At 42.6% G+C, this 19,411-nt stretch overlaps 2 protein-coding genes across 3 annotated transcripts in view; both read left to right on the forward strand.

Annotated features, from left to right (window-relative positions):
* The window catches only part of RAC2 (Rac family small GTPase 2), a 125,499-nt gene extending 109,882 nt beyond the window's left edge, over positions 1-15,617 (forward strand). Inside the window, exon 7 of the mRNA XM_089681938.1 lies at positions 15,369-15,617. The gene's annotated coding sequence lies outside the window, so the exon portion shown is untranslated. The remainder of the gene's footprint in view (positions 1-15,368) is intronic.
* A 638-nt stretch (positions 15,618-16,255) lies between these two features.
* SSTR3 (somatostatin receptor 3) overlaps positions 16,256-19,411 on the forward strand; it is a 32,631-nt gene continuing 29,475 nt past the window's right edge. The window contains exon 1 of one of the 2 annotated variants that reach the window (XM_089681939.1): positions 16,256-16,667. The gene's annotated coding sequence lies outside the window, so the exon portion shown is untranslated. The remainder of the gene's footprint in view (positions 16,668-19,411) is intronic. The other variant, XM_089681941.1, reaches the window with a different exon arrangement.

Raw genomic sequence — 19,411 nt, forward strand, 5'->3', positions numbered from 1 at the left:
AGTGCCATTTCTGACATGCATTGTGGACCAGGACACTTATTGTTGGCGTTTTATCTTTACCGAAAAATAAATCTCCACTCACAGGCTCCTCTCTACAGTTCTTATAACTACAGTATAATAGCAGATAGGCAGGGATAGGCGAGTGGCTATTTACATCTCATTTAAACAGAACTAAGCTCTCTCAATCAACTTTGACTATTTTAATCCTTATGCTGCTAACCTCAGTAAGTAGATAGGAAAGTATATTATATTTACTTGTTTTAAACCTTTTTTATATTTCTTCAGTTGCTTCCTGGTTTTTGGCCTAGCCCAAAATGATGCCATACATCCTATGAGTCTTCATGGGCATTTTTTTTTCATCTGGAGAGGTGCTTTCTCAGCTAAGCACTTACTCCTCCCTGAGTCCTGCCTGATTTCAGGATGTAAATGCTGCACAAATCATCTGTCCTTACTCAAGAAGCTGGCAGCTAGAAATGCTAGGGGTGTGTTTTTCAAAGTGATTTCTCAACAAAATAAAGCATGGAGACACAAATGGATGGGTGAGTTTGCCTTGAGTATTAAAAATGAATTAAATAGCGTTTTCAGTTTGTAGTGCTCAGCTACAGTTTAATTCTTTAACCACTTCCCGTCCGGCCGCTGTTTATAAACGGCAGGACGGGACACCTACAGGAGCGGGTTGCCGTCTCTAAACGGCATCTTGCATCTGAGGCTCGTGCGCGGCTCCTAGAGCGCGCACCCGCGAGCCCGATGATCGCCGAGTCCGACGGACACGGTGGATTACGTGACATGGTATGGGACCAATGAAATCGGTCCCATACCATGTGATCAGCTGTGTCCAATAAGGACACAGCTTAAGTGTAAACAAAAGCCGCATGGTGCGGCTTCCGCCTCCTTCTCCTCTCACGGAGTTGTCTGTGAGAGGAGAAACAGCGAAGAAAAGGGCTGTAGCTAACTGCCCTCCACGTCAGTGACACCTGATCGCCCCTAAAGTGTCCCTGATCGCCCCTAAAGTGGCCCTGATTGCCCCACGTGTCCCTGATCACCTCAATAAGTGGCCCTGATTGCCCCAACAAGTGGCCCTGATCGCCCCCACAAGTGTCCCTGATTGCCCCAAGTGTCCCTGATTGCCCCAAGTGTCCCTGATTGCCCCAAGTGGCCCTGATCGCCCACAAGTGGTCCTGATCGCCCACAAGTGGCCCTGATTGCCCACAAGTGGCCCTGATCGCCCAACAAGTGGCCCAGCAGTGTCCCTGATTGTCAGTGTCCCTGATCACCACATAGTGGCCCAGCAGTGTTCCTGATCGCCACAGTGTCCCTGATCGTCACAGTGTCCCTGATCGCCGCAGTGGCCAAGCAGTGTCCCTGATCATCACACAAGTGGCCCAGCAGTATCGCCGCAGTGGCCAAGCAGTGTCCCTGATTGCCACACAAGTGGCCCAGAAGTGTCCCTGATTGCCGCAGTGGCCCAGCAGTGTCCCTGATCACCGCAGTGTCCCTGATTGCTGCACAAGTGGTCCAGCAGTGTCCCTGATCGCCGCAGTGGCCCAGCAGTGTCCCTGATCACCGCAGTGTCCCTGATTGCCGCACAAGTGGTCCAGCAGTGTTCCTGATCGCCACAGTGTCCCTGATTGCCGCACAAGTGGTCCAGCAGTGTCCCTGGTTGCCGCAGTGGCCCAGCAGTGTCCCTGATCGCCACACAAGTGGCCCAGCAGTGTCCCTGATCGCCGCACAAGTAACTCAGCATTGTCCCCGATTGCCGCATAAGTGGTCCAGCAGTGTCCCTGATCACCGCAGTGTCCCTGATTGCCGCACAAGTGGTCCAGCAGTGTCCCTGATCGCCGCAGTGGCCGTGATTGCCGCAATGGCCCAGCAGTGTCCCTGACCACCACACAAGTGGCCCAGCAGTGTCCCTGATCACCGCATTGGCCCAGCAGTGTTCCTGATCACCACACAAGTGGCCCATCAGTGTCCCTGATCACCGCATTTGCCCAGCAGTGTTCCTGATCACCACACAATTGGCCCAGCAGTGTCCCTGATCCCCACATTGGCCCAGCAGTGTTCCTGATCACCACACAAGTGGCCCAGCAGTGTCCCTGATCGCCGGATAAGTGGTCCAGCAGTGCCCCTGATCACCGAAGTGTCCCTGATCACCGCAGTAGTCCAGCAGTGTTTCTGATTGCCACACAAGTGGCCCAGCAGTGTCCTGATCATCGCAGTGGCCCAGCAGTGTCCCTGATCATCGCAGAAGTGGTCCAGCAGTGTCCCTGATCACCGCAGTGTCCCCGATTGCTGCATAAGTGGTCCAGCAGTGTCCCTGATCACCGCAGTGTCCCTGATTGCTGCAGTGGCCCAGATCACCACACAAGTGGCCCAGCAGTGTCCCTGATCACCACACAAGTGGCCAGCAGTGTCCCTGATTGCCGGACAAGTGGTCCAGCAGTGCCCCTGATCACCGCAGTGTCCCTGATCACCGCAGTTGCCCAGCAGTGTTTCTGATCGCCACACAAGTGGCCCAGCAGTGTCCTAATCATCTCAGTGGCCCAGCAGTGTCCATGGTCGCCGCACAAGTGGTCCAGCAGTGTCCCTGATCGCCACAGTGTCCCTGATTGCCACACAAGTGGCCCAGCAGTGTCCCTGATCACTGCAGTGGCCCAGCAGTGTCCCTGATCACCATACAGTGGCCCAATCAGTGTCCCTGATCACCTTACAGTGTGCCTGTTCATAAAGTGTCCCTGATCTCTGCCACACCAGTGGATCCTGTTCACTGCCATCGTCTGTGAGGAGAGAGATCCAGTACAGCTAACTGTGAGTAATTTTCAGCCTTTGCACAGAGTTTACACACACTCACAAAACATTGCCAGCCACCTCACTGTATCTCTGATTTTTGCCCAACAGTGACTAGTGTGAACCAACTGCAGCCAGATATCTGTCCCTCACTGCAACACCATCCTGATCACTGCCATACCAGTGGGTCCTGATCAGTGTCAAAAATATGGCCAAAAGATCATATACAAGCGAGGAGGCATTTCAAATTCTGAGTATGACAGATGAGAGTGACGGAGAACTTAAAACATACCTTGGGGTGTTTGCTTTCCAAAATGGGGTCTTTTTGTGGATAATTCCATTGTCCTGATACTCCAGGACCTCCAAAACAGCAATAGGTAGTTAAGAAATTAGATGTGCGATCTTTGCCCTTAGAACGCTAACAGGTGCTTATTGGATGTGGAACCCCTCTATGTGGCCAGACTGTGAAAAAGTCTCACACATTTGGTATCACCATATTCAGGAAGAGTTAGAGAATGTGTTTTGGGGTGTAATTTTAAGTATGCCTATGCAGTGTATTAGAAATATCTCATAGATTGACAACTTTGTGTAGAAAAAAATACATTTTCATTTTCTTTTCGCATTTTCCAAAAACTTGTGGCAAAAAATGAAGTCTTCAGAAGACTCTGCATGCCTCTTAAAACATACCTTGGGGTGTTTGCTTTCCAAAATGGGGTCATTTTGTGGATAATTCCATTGCCCTGATGCTCCAGGACCTCCAAAACGGCAATAGGTAGTCAAGAAATTAGATGTGTAATTTTTGCCCTTAGAACGCTAACAGGTGCTTATTGGATGTGGAACCCCTCTATGTGGCCAGACTGTGAAAAAGTCTCACACATTTGGTATCGCCATATTCAGCAGGAGTTAAAGAATGCGTTTTGAGGTATCATTTTAAGTATGCCTATGCTGTGTAATAGAAATATCTCATAGATTGACAACTTTGCGTAAAAAAAAATACATTTTCATTTTCTTTTCACATTTTCCAAAAACATGTGGCAAAAAATGAAGTCTTCAGAGGACTCCCCATGCCTCTTAAAACATACCTTGAGGTGTTTTCTTTCGAAAATGGGGTCATTTTGTGGGTAATTCAATTGTCCTGGTGCTCCAGGACCTCCAAAACTGTGATAGACAGTCAAGAAATTAGATGTGTAATTTTTGCCCCTAGAACGCCTAAGGGTGCTTATTGGATGTGGGGCCCTTCTATGTGGTTAGGCTGTGAAAAAGTTTTACACATGTGGTATCGCCATACTCAGGATGAGTAGCAGAATGTGTTTTGGGGTGTAATTGCAAGTATGCCTATGCCGTGTGAGAGAAAGAACTTGTTAAATGACAACTTTGTGGGAAAAAAAAATAAAATTTTTTTTACTTTCATCATTTCCTTAAAAAATTGGCAAAAAATGACAACTTCAAAAAACTCCCCATGCCTCTCATTAAATACCTCAGACTGTCTACTTTCCTAAAAGGGGTCGTTTGGGGGGTATTTGTACTGTCCTGGCATTTTAGGACCCCAAGAAATTATATAGGTAGTCCGTGCATCAGGATTGATACATTTTCAAATATATCAAATATATATACCGTGGTCTGTGGACTCTATAACTTTCACAAAGACTAAATAATACACACTGATTTGGGTTATGTCTACCAACAAAATGTAGCACAATGGATTTTGGCCTAAATTTATGAAGAAAGTATATTTATTTGCAAAATTTATTATCAAATACTAAGAAAAACATGTTTTTTTTCAAAATTTTCAGTCTTTTTTCATTTTTCTAGCAAAGAATAAAAACCCCAGTAATGATTAAATACCACCAAATTAAAGCTCTATTTGTTTGAAAAAAATGATAATAATTTCATTTAGATACAGTGTTGTATGCCTGAGTAATTGTCATTCACAATGTGAGAGCGCCGAAAGCTGAAAATTGGCCTGGACAGGAAGTGGTTAATTCAGTTAAATCTGTGGACAGCCTGGCATTTAGAGTTTCCATCTGGCTGGTGTTTTGCTGGTCCAGCTCATAAAAAATGAAGAACACGTTAACAAGCATAGAAAGATACAGGTTTTTTTGTTTTGTTTTTTTTTCAAAAGTGTAAGAGCCATAGATACATTATCACTGTGCTGCTGTTCACCATAATATTATGTCAAATGTAAAAATGGAACAAGAACCTAACTTTAAATTGTATCTATATCCATGACCTGGAAATTCCAGATTTTATGGCCTTTCCATACTCTATCTGAAAAAAAGGTGTAGGCTATAGTTGTCTATTTAATTTTGCTCATTTATATAACATGAACATATTCTCCTGTGCTTAACAGAGAATATAAACCCTTCACATCAGTGAACAGCTTGAAGAGCAACTTATAATATACTATAGCAATAATTTTCTTATGCACAGTCACACCTGTAACATGGTTGGACCAGTTTTAGGCCACCAGTTACCTCACCACAATGGTAATATGCTTTTGAGCCAAATAAGAACTACTGTAAAACCTATTCCTTTCTTGATGGACTAGGCAAGGTTTGATAGTCTAAAAGAACTCTGGAAGATCTCAACTCCTATTTTACCTGGATTGTAGTAGATTTTCCATAGGACCACATGAAAACACGTGAAACATGAATTGAGGAGGAAAAATGTCACTACAACCTAGCATAAAGCTAAAAATGTGGTCTTTCAGAGCCATGATATGGGTAAGAGGGATTCATACTGCAGCTTTCATGTTTTAACAACTTAGGCAGGCCACAGATTATACACTTTTTTTTCCTTCCACCTAAGGATATTGCTTGATGCCCCCATCAACATAGTCAGTGTCGATGAGGGGAAACCCTCCTGCATCGCTATTGTGTTCTGCTGGCAGAACACAATGATTAGTATGGCAGAAGCCCTCGGTGCCGGCAGAACACAATGATTAGTATTCCCAGTTATAGCCAGTGGCACTAATTGTTTGGGAACAACCCGACAGGTTGGTTATACACAAGTCGATCGATAGATATATCGATAGCTTAGAAAGATTTACCTTTTTGTAAAGATGAGTAACTTCTTAAAACATGCTTAGGTATTCACATGCTAATCCACCAGTAATTCATAAAGGTTATTTTCCAAAAATGATCATTAAAGTATAAAACTCCTCCTAGGTGAAAATGATGAACCCAGCCTGCAGGCACAGAGGTATCTTCATATCAATAAGCTATGAAAGTTTTGGCCCCATTCTATGCTGAAATCAGCTCAACTACTTTTCAGAATCAGAACAATGCTTAAGTACAGACTTACAAATGGGGCTTCTGTCTCACAACACCAATCTGCGAAGCGTTGAAAGATACCACTCTTTTGATGCCCTCCCCCCACCCAGAAAGGCATTGCAGGAATGAGGTAAGGGAGAGTCTGTGCAATCTTTCTTCCTGCAGCAGTGGTAAGTTTCCCCTTTAAATCTGGTGATCCAATAACAGTTACCCATTAACGGATTTCCCGCCTCCCTATAGCAGATATACTGCTACAGGGCGGCAGGGGTGCACAATATTATTATTATTATTATACAGTATTTATAAAGCGCTAATAGTTCGCTCAGCGCTGTACATTACAAAGGGGGACAGAACATGTGACAGAACAATACCAATACAATGCAAAACATGAGGGGATTGAGGGCCCTGCTCTTTGGAGCTTACAATCTAGGAGGGAGGGGATAGGGGTACAGGAGGAGATAGCTGTGGGGGATGGAGTGGTAGGAAGAGTGGAGGAGGTCGGTCAAGTTAGCAGGGGGTAGGGTAGGCTTCCCTGAAGAGATGGGTTTTCAGGGTGCGCCTAAAGGAGAGGAGAGGAGGTTATAATCTGATGGGTTGGGGCAGGGAGTTCCAGAGGATGGGTGAAACCCTGGAGAAGTCCTGGAGGCGGGCATGGGAGGAGGAGACCAGGGAACTAGAGAGAAGGAGGTCTTGTGAGGAGGGGAGTGTGCATGCTGGGCGGTACTTGGATATTAGGTCAGTGATGTAGTACGGGGCAGTATGGTGGATGGCTTTGTACGTCAATGTTAGGATTTTGAATTTGATCCCTTGCGCAATCGGAAGCCAGTGGAGGGATTGGCAGAGGGGGGTGGCGGAAACGGAGCGGTTGGAAAGGTGAATGAGTCTGGCAGCCATATTCAGGATCGACTGAAGCGGGGATAGCCAGCGGCGAGGCAGGCCAGTGAGGAGGGAGTTGCAGTAGTCAAGTCGTGATACGATGAGGGAGTGGATGAGCTGTTTAGTGGTTTCTGGGGTTAGGAACGTGCGGATTTTGGCGATGTTGCGGAGGTGGAGTCTGCACGAGTTTGTTAAAGATTGGACTTGGGGCTGGAAGGATAGGTTGGAGTCCAGAATGACACCAAGTACTCTGGCCTGCAGGGCGGGTTTGATATTGGCGTTGTTGGATGTGATGGAGAAGTCATGTATATATACGTGATTTTGCATTTCTGGGTAAGGGGTACGCGCGGCTTCAGCTGTCAATCACCGGGTCCCGGTAGTAGTGATTGAGTAGCATTGCTGACAGAAGGAAAGAACTGTATGTAAACAATACAGTTCTCTCCCCTGTCAGCTCCTGCATTGCATGACTCCACATGTTAACCCCTCCCTGCCCAGTGCTATTAGTACAGTGTCAGCGCTTTTTATTAGCACTGATCACTGTAGTGGTGTCACTGGGGATGTCAGTGACACCAAGTCAGTTCCCCCCAGTGTCAGAATGCCCGCTGCAGTCCTGCTATAAGTTGCTGATCAAGAACTGGAAAACTGAAATCCTCCTGTGCTTGGGGAGTTGGCCCAAGAAGAGTTAATAGGCTGCAGTCAAAACTTGGCCTTCATGGGGTGCACAAGGGAGCACCATGCTGCCTTCACAAGACTGGGGGCGTCTAGAAGCACTGCAATAACAATAAACAAACTGGCCTAGTGCATTATCCTTTAAAGTATTTAATTTGTAAAAAGGTAAGCATTATACTCACAAAGTAATTAAAAGTACAAGTTCATCTCATGAGTACAGTGCATACAGTCCGCAAACATCAAGATGTAACAGAACGCTGGAAACACATCAGCCTGTGGATGTTCCATCATTCTGTTACATTTTGTTTTTTGCGGACTGTTTGCGCTGTACTCATGAGATGAACTTGTACTTTTAATTACTTTGTGAGTATGATACTTACCTTTTTACACATTAAATACCTTAAAGGATAATGCACTAGGCCAGTGTGCCCTCTGTTTGTTTATTGTTATATAAGTCGCTGATCACCACCATTACTAGTAAAAATTAGAAAAAAAAATTTCAAAATCCCAGTATATATACCACCATTTGTAAATGCTATTCACGTAAACCAATTAATTTATACATTTTTGGGATTTTTTTAAGCAAAGACATGTCATGGAATACATTTCGGTCTAAATGTATGATGAAATTTGTTTTTTAAATTTTTTTACTGGATAATTTTTAATTTTTGACTTGAGGGCCGCAATGGGTTCATATATTGGACCCGGGGGCCGGACCAAGAGTAGATGAATGATGTGTATGTGTCATCCATAGTAAGTATAGTAATATTCCCCCATAGTAAGCATAGTAATTAATCCCCCATATAGTAATTCATCCCCCATATAGTAATTCATCCCCCATATAGTAATTCATCCCCCATATAGTAATTCATCCCCCATAGTAATTCATCCCCCTTAGTATATCATCCCCCATAGTATATCATCCCCCATAGTATATCATCCCCCATATAGTAATTCATCCCCCATATAGTAATTCATCCCCCATAGTAATTCATCCCCCATATTAATTCATCCCCCATATTAAGTCCCCAGTCCCCCCTGTGTCAATTCACTTACCTTTGCTCTGCGCGTTCCTCTCGCCGTGTTCCCTCGCCGTTCCGGTGTAGCATGAAAATCTGTCTCCTATGAGGATCTGTCCCCCTCGACGTATCTGCGCATGTGCCAGTTTCAGGCATTAGCAGCCGATCGACGATCCCCGACACATGCGCAGATACGTCGAGGGGGGACAGATCCTCATAGGAGACAGATTTTCATGCTACACCGGTCTTCAGGGCGGACTGTGAGAGGAGCCTAGCGGGAGCCTAGCTCCGCGGGACAGATTAAAAGGTCCGCCGGGCCGTATACGGCCCGCGGGCCGTAGTTTGCCCATTGCTGGGTTAGACAGAGATTCATTAAATAAAACTGGAGCACAGTGTTTGTATATTATTTTACTCCTACTATACTGTACCTTAGGGAAAACAATACACTCCAGAGGAGCTCACACTATAAAGTCATACACATGTACCCTTACTACCCACTACCTTTCTGGATAGTGCCAGGAGGCCAGAATTCTCAACTGAAACCTAAGTAGGCACAAAGTTAATTTACAAACTCCATGCAATTAGTGTCCTTAATGGTGATTTCCATGCTTTAGTCCCTGCACTGTTGTTTGACCCTGTCAAGAAAAAACCTGCTGCAAGTATAAACCTACTGCATACCTGCAGCAGAATCTACAACCTTCCTTTTACAGCTAAATGCAGGGCTGTATTGGCAGCCAAAGCTCTGACATGTTTATCCTGTATGTCTGATGTGCTGGTTATTATTATTATTATTATACAGTATTTATAAAGCGCCAATAGTTTGCTTAGCGCTGTACCTTGTTACCTTCATATTATTATAAAGATTATAAAAATTGAAAAAAACAGCCTTGCTGGTGAATCATGAGATATTTGTAGATATCATCTGGCTGTGATTTAGGTCAGTTCACCATGGATCTCAAATGTGGCAGAACTATTCACTCCTCACAGGTGTACCTAACTGCCTTCAAAGTTAAAATGTCTTTTTCACAACTTGTGCACCCTGCTGTCCAACCATGGTTAAATATTTTGGAAGGATGTATAGGTCACAATTCAAAGCTATTTTGACTCTTTTTCTTCATTTACATTGACACCTGTTTTATAAAGCTATTGGATGTATTTATGAAACCGTTAAAAAATTCTGACATTTAATTATGCTGGACTATACTATCTTTTTGACATTTTGAAAGTTACCTCCAGCTTCCATTCAATAAAAATAGTGGTGGCATGTACATGCTTGTTCCAGTTCTATTATGTAGAAAGTAGTAAAACAAAGATAAGAATGACAGACCCAAAGCTTCCTACTGCATGCTGGTACCCATGTTTCTGATCTTACAGGTTCCTTTTAATTCTGATCTGTCTCCAGGTAGACAGAGGAAGACACCAATTATTGCAGTTACGTGTCTAATAAAAATTGCAATGTACATGTGCTGACAAGTAGCATGCTGACAGAAGGGGAGGTAAACTCAGTAATCTTCTGCTGCTCCACTACTGTCAAAATCCAAGGCTGGGGACAGGTATGTGACCAAGCTGTATTGCTTAACTGCAGTATAGAAAGGTCAAGTCAAACAGATCCCATATATGTATTTCAGTCTTGTATGCCATTGGAGTGCAAACATGTTTATAGAGCCATTTTAATCATTTTTATGATATGATTTTAAGAAGAGAAAAATATAGCATATTGTTAGAGAGCACATTTTTTGAGTCATTATTGTAACATTTACCTGTAATTTGACATAATATTCACATTATTACTTGTTTGCTATTCCTCAATTTGACAACTGTATTGCAATGGGGCAGCACAGCACAGATTGTAAGCTCTAACGAGCAGGGCCCTCTGTTTCCTCTTCTACCAAATTGTATTGTAACTGAAATGTCTACCTTCATTTTGTAAAGCGCTGCGCAAATGGTTGGCGCTATATAAATCCTGTATAATAATAATAAATGGTTAGCACTTCCACCTGGCAGTACTAGGGTCATTGGTTCAAATCCTAACAATGGCACCACCTGCCTGGAGTTTGCATGTTCTCCCTGTGCCTGCGTGGGTTTCCTCTAGGTACTCCAGTTTCCTCCCACACTCCAAAGACGTGCTGGTAGGTTAATTGGATTCTGTTTAAATGAATGTAAGTTAGGAACCTTAGATAGCATGCCTCTTGAGGGTTAGGTACTGATGTGAATGTACTGTATATATATGTAAAGTGCTGTGTAAATTGACAGCGCTATATAAGTCCCTGAAATAAATAAATAATGAACAGGTTTGAAGACTCTCCCTCTTGCACAGCCTTTCTCAGCTCTTTTACCCCTAAGGAACCTTTGATAATTTTCAGGCTCTCGGGGAACCCCTGTTAAAAAAGGATTATGTCTACAGCTCATGATACATTAGCATTATTAAAAAAAACCCTAAAATACACTTGCACACCACCCTTCAATCAAAACAAATATATGTGATAGGCCGATGGTAGCACAAAAAAGGTGATCTCATACTACCTTAAACAAATAACCCAAATAGTGCAGCGCTACCAAGAAAACACAATATAACTGATAATAAATAGCATCAATGACCAAATATCAATAGTGAAATATGCTCATATAAAATACAATAATTGCCAGAAAAAGGAAAATAGTGTAAATAAAGTCTATACATAAGTGCATCCAATAATAAAACTTCAGCTAAAGTGCATCCAATATTACAGTCCAACAGTGTCATAAAAGTCTGCGATCAACACCAACATTGTGCACTTATAGAAAAAAACATAAAAACATTACGGTGAGTAGTCCTTCTGGTGTGATAATAGCAAACCTCCTCCTTGTGCATACACCCTTGTTCATTCACCCAAGTGCTAAAACTGATCGCTCACCTTCTGTCCAGACCTTAAACTGTAGGAGAGGTCAGATGGGCTTGTGTCCCCTTAAGAGAAAACAAGGAAACCAATGCAGCCTTCTCAACGATCTTCCAGAACCATTCAACACTCAGAGATGGATATGAGTCATGTGCAGTACATACAAAATATATAAGTTTGACATAGCTCACTATTGCTTTCTTTCAGTAAAGGAAGGGTTATAAACACTCACATGTAATCAAGGACATTGCAAAAAAAAGAATCAAAAAGCCAATCTTTCAGCTTCTCAGTCATACAATATATAGCTCACAGCTCTCCTTGACTCCCAGTGGCACTTAGCTATCATGATGACGCCATTGCCCCCCCCCCCCTTGTGTATTGTCCATTCCCAGACTTCCTCAGAAAGGACGTTAGCATGATTAATACATCAAAGAAAAGTTTAAAAATAATGATTAATACATCAAAGAGAAGTTTAAAAATAAGAGTAAGTGATGTGGTCTCCGCTCTAATATTATTATTATTATACAGTATTTATAAAGCGCCAATAGTTCACTCAGCGCTGTACATTACAAAGGGGGACAGAACATGTGACAGAACAATACCAATACAATGTGATACACGAGGGGTTCAAGGGCCCTGCTCTTTCGAGCTTACAATCTAGAAGATTAGTGGTCAGTTTAGAAGTAGTGGAAAATTACCCCTTTGCATCTGTGATCAGTGAAGGTGGGAGATCAATCCACTATTGCTCTAAACTCAGGGAACCACTGGAACTCCAGAAGGAACCCTGGGGTTCCACAGAACCCTGGTTGAGAAACACTGTAGCTACTCATGTATCAATTAATACAATTAGCATCCCAGCTGAAGGAGTACAGACACAAGAGCAGCTAACCACAGAAAGTATCTGATCAGACTGATAACCTTAATTGAGAGAGGAACAGCAAGTCACAATCACTAGTCAGCATTACATTCAAATGTATGTAGGCAAGTGCAGTCTGTTTTCTCCACTGTAGGTGGCACTCGACTGGAGTGGTACTGCAGCTGGGGAGAAGTCAAGAGAAACTTGGTTTCTTTATGGTTCCTTTGATCCCCTGGAGCACTGTTCTGGTTGGCTACACTGAGTCTTTTTATGTTCCTGCCCTGGGTTTTTGCACGCATTTACGAAGTGTAGAGAGAGTTTACCCGTCTGTCAGGAATAGCATTAGCGGTAAAGAGAGGTTTTGGAGGAGTAGGGAAAGCTCAGACACTAAGTCTATGCTTCTACAAGCAGGAGCGGACTAACAACTCATGGGGCCCCCGGGCAATAGGGGATCCTGGGGCCCCTTTGTCCTTGCCAAAACTCAAAAAAAGCCTATGAAAAAGGTACCAGGGGCATCTCATGGGGCCCCCTACTGACCCCAGGCCCTTGGGCAGTGCCCGAGTTTCCAAATGGTCAGTCCACCCCATCCACAAGCTTCCTCTTGGGTTGAACTGGCCACGCCTCACTCCACCTCCCTCAGCAAGTGCTGTCTTCAGCTTGGGCCTACTACCGCTGACTCTCACTGCATTGACTGTGAGTTCCCAGATGGATGACCTCCCCGCCAGGCTGTCGCACTGTTTTGCAAGTTCTTTATCACACTGGTTTCTGCATTCTGGCCCTCAGTCTGCTGCCACACTGCTGCACCGAACCCACACTTTTATCTAAAAAAATATAATAAAAAGGCTATAGATGCTATAGGCAATACATTTGATGTGTCATTTTGATAACTGCATTGTGTTTAGCAATACATAATATGAGCAATTGCATTTATAGAAGCAGACATTAAATTCTGTAACATTCTTGATATCATCTGGTACATTATTTGAAGATAGACATAGAGTGGATGTTCATACTAATATTTAGGGTCAGCTGGAAGAGGAACACTCAGGCTTCTACCTTCTAATTACACGTGCAGAAAACTCAACCTTCTAAATCTTTGAACTCCAGTCAGCACCAATTATGCCTCTAAATACAGTAGAGGAAAATATACCATTAAATATGCAGATGCAATTCTCAGAGGGAGCTGTGTAGCTTTCCAAATAATGAAAATGTGATCAATACAGTGCATCATCAATACAGTGCATCCACCTAAACACGTGTGGCATCCATGTAGATGAATCCTTCACCCGCAATGGAGTTGCATATAACAGGACAGTCAGCTGGCCCATTTTTGTCCCCTTAGCAGTTGGAGTAGTTCTGGTTACCAGAGTGGATTTATCTGTTCACAGAGATAGAGACAAAATAATGTAAATGTAAAGTAGTGGAGAAATACTGGGCAAAATGTCAGGGCCTGGGTCTGAACCTGCAACCTCTGCTATGTCTGGCAATGTCTTATCTTGCAGAGCTACCTGAGATGCTGGACCCTGTCTAATCTCTTAAGAGAACCTGGCCTTGTGTCTTGTTCTTGAACCTTGAATCCTTTGCTCCTATGAACTTCCTATTAAAGCCATGCCTTTGCACTCCCTGTTTGCCAGATTATTGTGCTCTATCTAGCCAATATCTTGCTCTTGTCACTGCTGCTGCCATCTGTATCTTCTCTGCCACTCGTTAATGGACCTTTGGCTTGTTCCTAGACTACGCTTCTGCTTGATCCCAACCTGCAACTACTTGTTGTCAACCTTTGGCTTGTTTACTAACTATGCTTGTTTGATTTCTATCTATTATTTATCCACTACTGGACCCTTGCTTGTTCACCTCCTGGTGGGGTGATCCTGAGGACAGCGACCTGATACCAACATGCAGCAAAACCATCTCCACCATTAGGAGCTCTGGTGAATATTGGTTAGTACCTAGACCCCGTACCATGGATGAGTCCACGTTGTCTGCCATGGTGACGTGCTGGTATACGTATCGGTGGGATTCTGTACTGCTATAGCTTCTGGTCTCTGAACCTGACCATTCCAAGCTGTGAAAACACATTTTATGGCACTGAGCCCATTGTCAGGAATAAAACATTACAAAGATGAAACATGTTGGAGAAGGTCCACATACTGCACAGTTGGTTATTCCAGCAATGTAATGTGATATAAACTTTGGGGTGCCATAAATATTTCGTGACATAGGGTATTGAATGCAAGAAAAAATTGTTTGTTTCACTGGTTATCCATCCATTATCCACTGCAATCCTTACATATATGCATGTCATTAGCAATGTCCTACACTGATTTTTTATATATCGGAAAGATAACAATCTGTCTAAGTAAGGTATACATTATTATCCAATACAGTGAAAGCTCTCTCTTGTCTGTTGGTATAATGATGATTATACAATCACCCCTCCAACTTTGACAGCATTCCACTCACCCTTAAAGAGATCTAACTACTGCCTCCATCTAGTCACACAGCAGACTATCGTGGCTTACAGTTGCGATAAAACTCTCAACTGTGGCAAAATGACCACAGGGATATAACTGATTTCTAACCCAGTTACTCATCATCCTATTTAGGATCAATTTGACAATTCTCGTGTCCCTGAAACATCAGTATTGCATATGATGAATTTTTTGTGTGTGCAAGTTCTGTTCAATAATATTCCTGGTTCCTAATAAAAATAAGCTGCATTCTGAGGAGAAACGGTAGTCCTGGATATGTTCAGTGACAAATTCCTTTTAATCACACATCCGTAAGTCTTTTCTAGCTTTTTTTCTATTAAAACCATCTCTTCTATTCCTTTCATCACATTATTCAAAAACGCTAACAAAAGACTGTCAATATGCAAATGGCTTAGAATGCATGTCATGGCATCATTTCTAGTTTGACAAGAGGTGAAAGGGGCTTGGATACTGCTGTGTACAGTACAGCGTCTCACTGTTTCTATTCTTCCTGTGCCTGATTGTCTGTCTTTTGTTTTATACAGGATCTTGAATGAGGAATCCCCAGCCTGCTACCGCAGACACTCGCAAGCCCTCTGCCACCAACCCGTTCCTCAACCACGATATTGTTCTTTCCGTCACCTAGGGATATCTGACTTCCTGGATTTACCATATTCCTAGTTGCTTAACATTTTTCATTGCTATCCTCGCTGTCGAGTTGGAAAAAAAAAAATCTATTGTTCTTTTTTAAGCCTGTATACGGTTTGGAATATAAATAAATATTTTTTAATTACTGTGCGGCTGCTAATCTAAAATACTTTGTATGACTTTTCTGGATGCACATGTATATATTATAGGCTATTTTTGGAAAGACAAAGGCTTGCAGCATTTTATGCAGCAAGTGTTTGTTGGACCATGTAATAGATATGTAATTAATTATATAGGATGATATGTCTGTATCTCCCCCCTAGATGGCTGCTGCGTAAGTACAAGCTATGGGTGCGTTGGTATGTGTATGTGTCTCAGTGAGCAGAGGTTAGCAGAGGAGAGAGATATGAATGGGGCAGGATGGATGCATGCGGAAAAATGAATGAGGTAGAGAGGGGGAGAATGAGTGTGAGGAATGACGCAGTGAAGTGGGGGAGGTCACTCCATGACTCCCATTAACTCACTATCTGCCACTTAACAGGGAACCTCTCTTTGCATTAACTGCTTAGTGCTGCAGTGGAAAGGGTTACAGACGGAATTTTTTTTTCCAATGCCCCTGGTCCCTTTGGGGAAATAACATTTCCCCTGTCTCAATAATGAATGATTTGAAATAATACATGATGTATCCACTGATGGCATCAGTGCAGGGATGTACACAATATACTGCACAGCCAGGGAAAGAGTTCATGCATTTCTCTTCTTCATTCTTCACCTTTTTCTCAATTTCCTTTTTTTAAATGTTCACTCTTTCTTTGTGTCCATCCCTCTCTCTCCCTATGTATTTATAGCTTTCTCTCCCTCACTCCCACTCACTCCCCCTCTCTCCACCTTCTCAGCCCCTGATTGGTTTGCAACCTGTGTGCCACTGTCAGACAAATCCTTGATACGGGGAGATAGAGACACAGGGAGACTGAAACAGAGCGAACAGGTTAAAAGCACAGAAAGAAGGAGCGTGAAATTGTAAAGGAGAAGGAGAGCCAGTAGAGGCACCTGGGTGATGCACCTGTACAGGTGAGACTGACCCAAACAAGTCATCAGGGGCTTCAAGGAACACCTCTGCCTACTTGCAAGAGGCACCCAACTGTTTTTATTCTTAATTAGTGAGCCACATCTGATATAGGAGAGACCTTGCACAGGTATGTGGAAGTCATATATAAAATTCTCACACTATATTGATGCACTTGCCTGTACTTAAATATTTAGGATCCTTTATAAAACAGAGTATAATTAAGCTCATAAGCTTGCAGCAATTAAGTTCATTGAGCTGATCAGGGATTGGTTGCCTTGGGTTACTGCACGTCATTAGATACATCAGTTACTATATTAGCCAGTCTTTAAATAATCGTTGTATTCCTATGATTTCCACGATTTGTAAGCGTTTGTTTTGGTCTATCCTTGTATTTGTCAGGCAACACACTTCTGCATCTGCATTGAAAAGTCAAGTTGAATATATGAGATATTAATCTGTGGCTGCATCTTGTATCTGCAGCCTGCTCATAGAATGAGATTGGGGGCGCTTAGAGTGCTGCACTTTGACCCATATGATTTAAGTGACCCTGTTTTTCTTATATGTGCTATGATTCACCGCATAAATATCTCTCATGACTTTTTATATTATATCAGACTTTGTAAGGCAGTGCAAAAAGCAGGGATGATGCTGGTGTAACCATTAGCAACCCATCAGATTTTAGGAAGCTCATTAAAATATTATTGATGACCATTTTGTTGGGATGAAGGTACTTTTTGTACTGTTCTTTACTGTATATTTAATAATCCTGTATATATGAACATATACTCCCCATTTAGGTCTTTATTGTAGCATTCCATCCCTTTACTCTGTATAAGACTTTGATTTTTCTGTAGCGGTTAATCTTATTATATGGACACTTATTTTCTTCTGATAGTTGTCATAGGGAACGGCATGTACTTTCTGCCTTTTATCATTACAATACTGTATGTGCTTTTGTACATTCATCCTATGCCACTTTGTGCCTTTGCATACATTGCTTGTTCAGCCTGCGTCACTGAATGTGTCACCGTCCTTGAGTCTTCTTTGGTATATAAATATCTCTTTTGCCTTTTTTATGTAATATTGTACATTTTATTAACCTGCCTATGTCCCTTTGTATGACATTGGATTGCCTTCCTTGTGAATTTTCCTATGCCTCTATGAGTACATTAGGTACTTTTACATCTAATCTAGTTGTGTTAGAGTTAAAAGCAGTCAGGAAGTTAATTATCAGTGTCCGGTCACACAGTGACACAAACCATGGGGCACACATACATGTGAAATGACTGATAAAGATTGGGAAGAAAAAAATAACCCTTGAAATGCCAGTCCACAGCTACAATTGATGAGATTAAACTTTTGTTTTTGTTACCTATGGTATGTCATGCTGACAAAAAATAATTAGCATTGATTAGACCAGACTGAGTTACACATACAAGGACTTTGATTCTTTCTTTTAGTTATGCAGTTTTACACTACAAAGAGCCGTAATGGAGATTCTTGAGTGACTGCCATCATATACGAAAGAGCTGCATCAGATTTGGACCATCTTTTAAAGTGGTTGTAAACCTTAGACATGAAATATGAACAAAGCATTTCTGTGTAGACTAGTGTCTCAATCCAGAGCACTAAGTGTCATTTCTGTCCACTGCCTCATTCCTCTGCTATTTACATTGAGTCACATCTGATGAATTTTGATTACACCAAGAAAAAAATGGTGACAGGAGAGGGCACAGCCTGTGTTTGACTGCTTCACCTCTGTTCCTGTGTGCTGTTTAATGGGGGGGGGGGGGGGTGGCCCTTCCCTCCAATCAGCTCTGAAAGCTCTCCTCACTGGTGTAACTTCAGTTCTCCATCCCCTGCTTTTAATAGCTAAGAGATCTGGTATACATTCTGCACTTTGGATGTAGGGGACAGATGGCTATAGATAAACAGGTACAACTTATGTAGGAGGATTTGTTTCATCTCTGTGTATCACATAAGACCACTTCACTGGGTATATGTAAGAGTTTACAACCACTTTAAGTTCTCCATTGTTCCCTACTCACTGTGTAGAAAAATTTCAGAACCACTTTTGGCAGTTGGGGAAATCTTTTGACATGCTTTAAAAAAATAATGCATGTTAAAAGAAAAGGGGTCTTGCAAACAGGTATTTAAAATTAATTAATTAATTCATTCATTAATGGGACTTCCTTTGTCTAAAGCAGGCATGTGAAGCACCAGGCCAACTACAGTGGGACAAACCTAAACTAGAATTTCAGCCTAAACCTAACTAGTATTCAAAATGCCCCCCTCCTCCAATACTTATATATGCTCACCTATTTTCAGCCCACTCTGATCCAGTCATGTGATCCAGCTCCCCTGTTTAAGCCAGTAGCAGCTGCAGAGGAGAGGAGGGACATCACCGCTCCCAGAAACTGCAGCCATTGTCGAGCTCTCTCTCCTAGTCCCTGCTGTCTGACACATGACCGGACTGGAGCAGGCTGAACATAGGTAACCATATATATTTCTTTTTTTACACAGGTTAGTCAGCATAAATGTTTGTAAGATTAGTTAGGTTTAGGCTATAATTCTTCTTTAATTCTATGGAAAAAAAATTGTGGCACTTTTACCAGAATTTAACATAAGTAAAGACTGCAACTTACCATATTTAAATGTGTTACCCCAACATTTCATATTCATGATATGTGTATCTTGTACCATGTACTTGTGCTAAAAAGTATCCTGTTCTCTTTGTATTGGTTTCTTTGTGTGAAATTCCTGGTGTTCCTTCCAGTCCCCATGCTTTCCTATTTCAAACTGACCACACTAGACATAGAAGCAGATCCTTCCCAGCATTGTCAGTTTTCTGGTTGTATTGGGTGCACAGCC

The sequence above is a fragment of the Staurois parvus genome, unplaced genomic scaffold, assembly GCF_062004578.1.
Source record: "Staurois parvus isolate SC_StPar_1 unplaced genomic scaffold, SC_StPar_1.0 ptg000282l, whole genome shotgun sequence".
NCBI lineage: Eukaryota > Metazoa > Chordata > Amphibia > Anura > Ranidae > Staurois > Staurois parvus.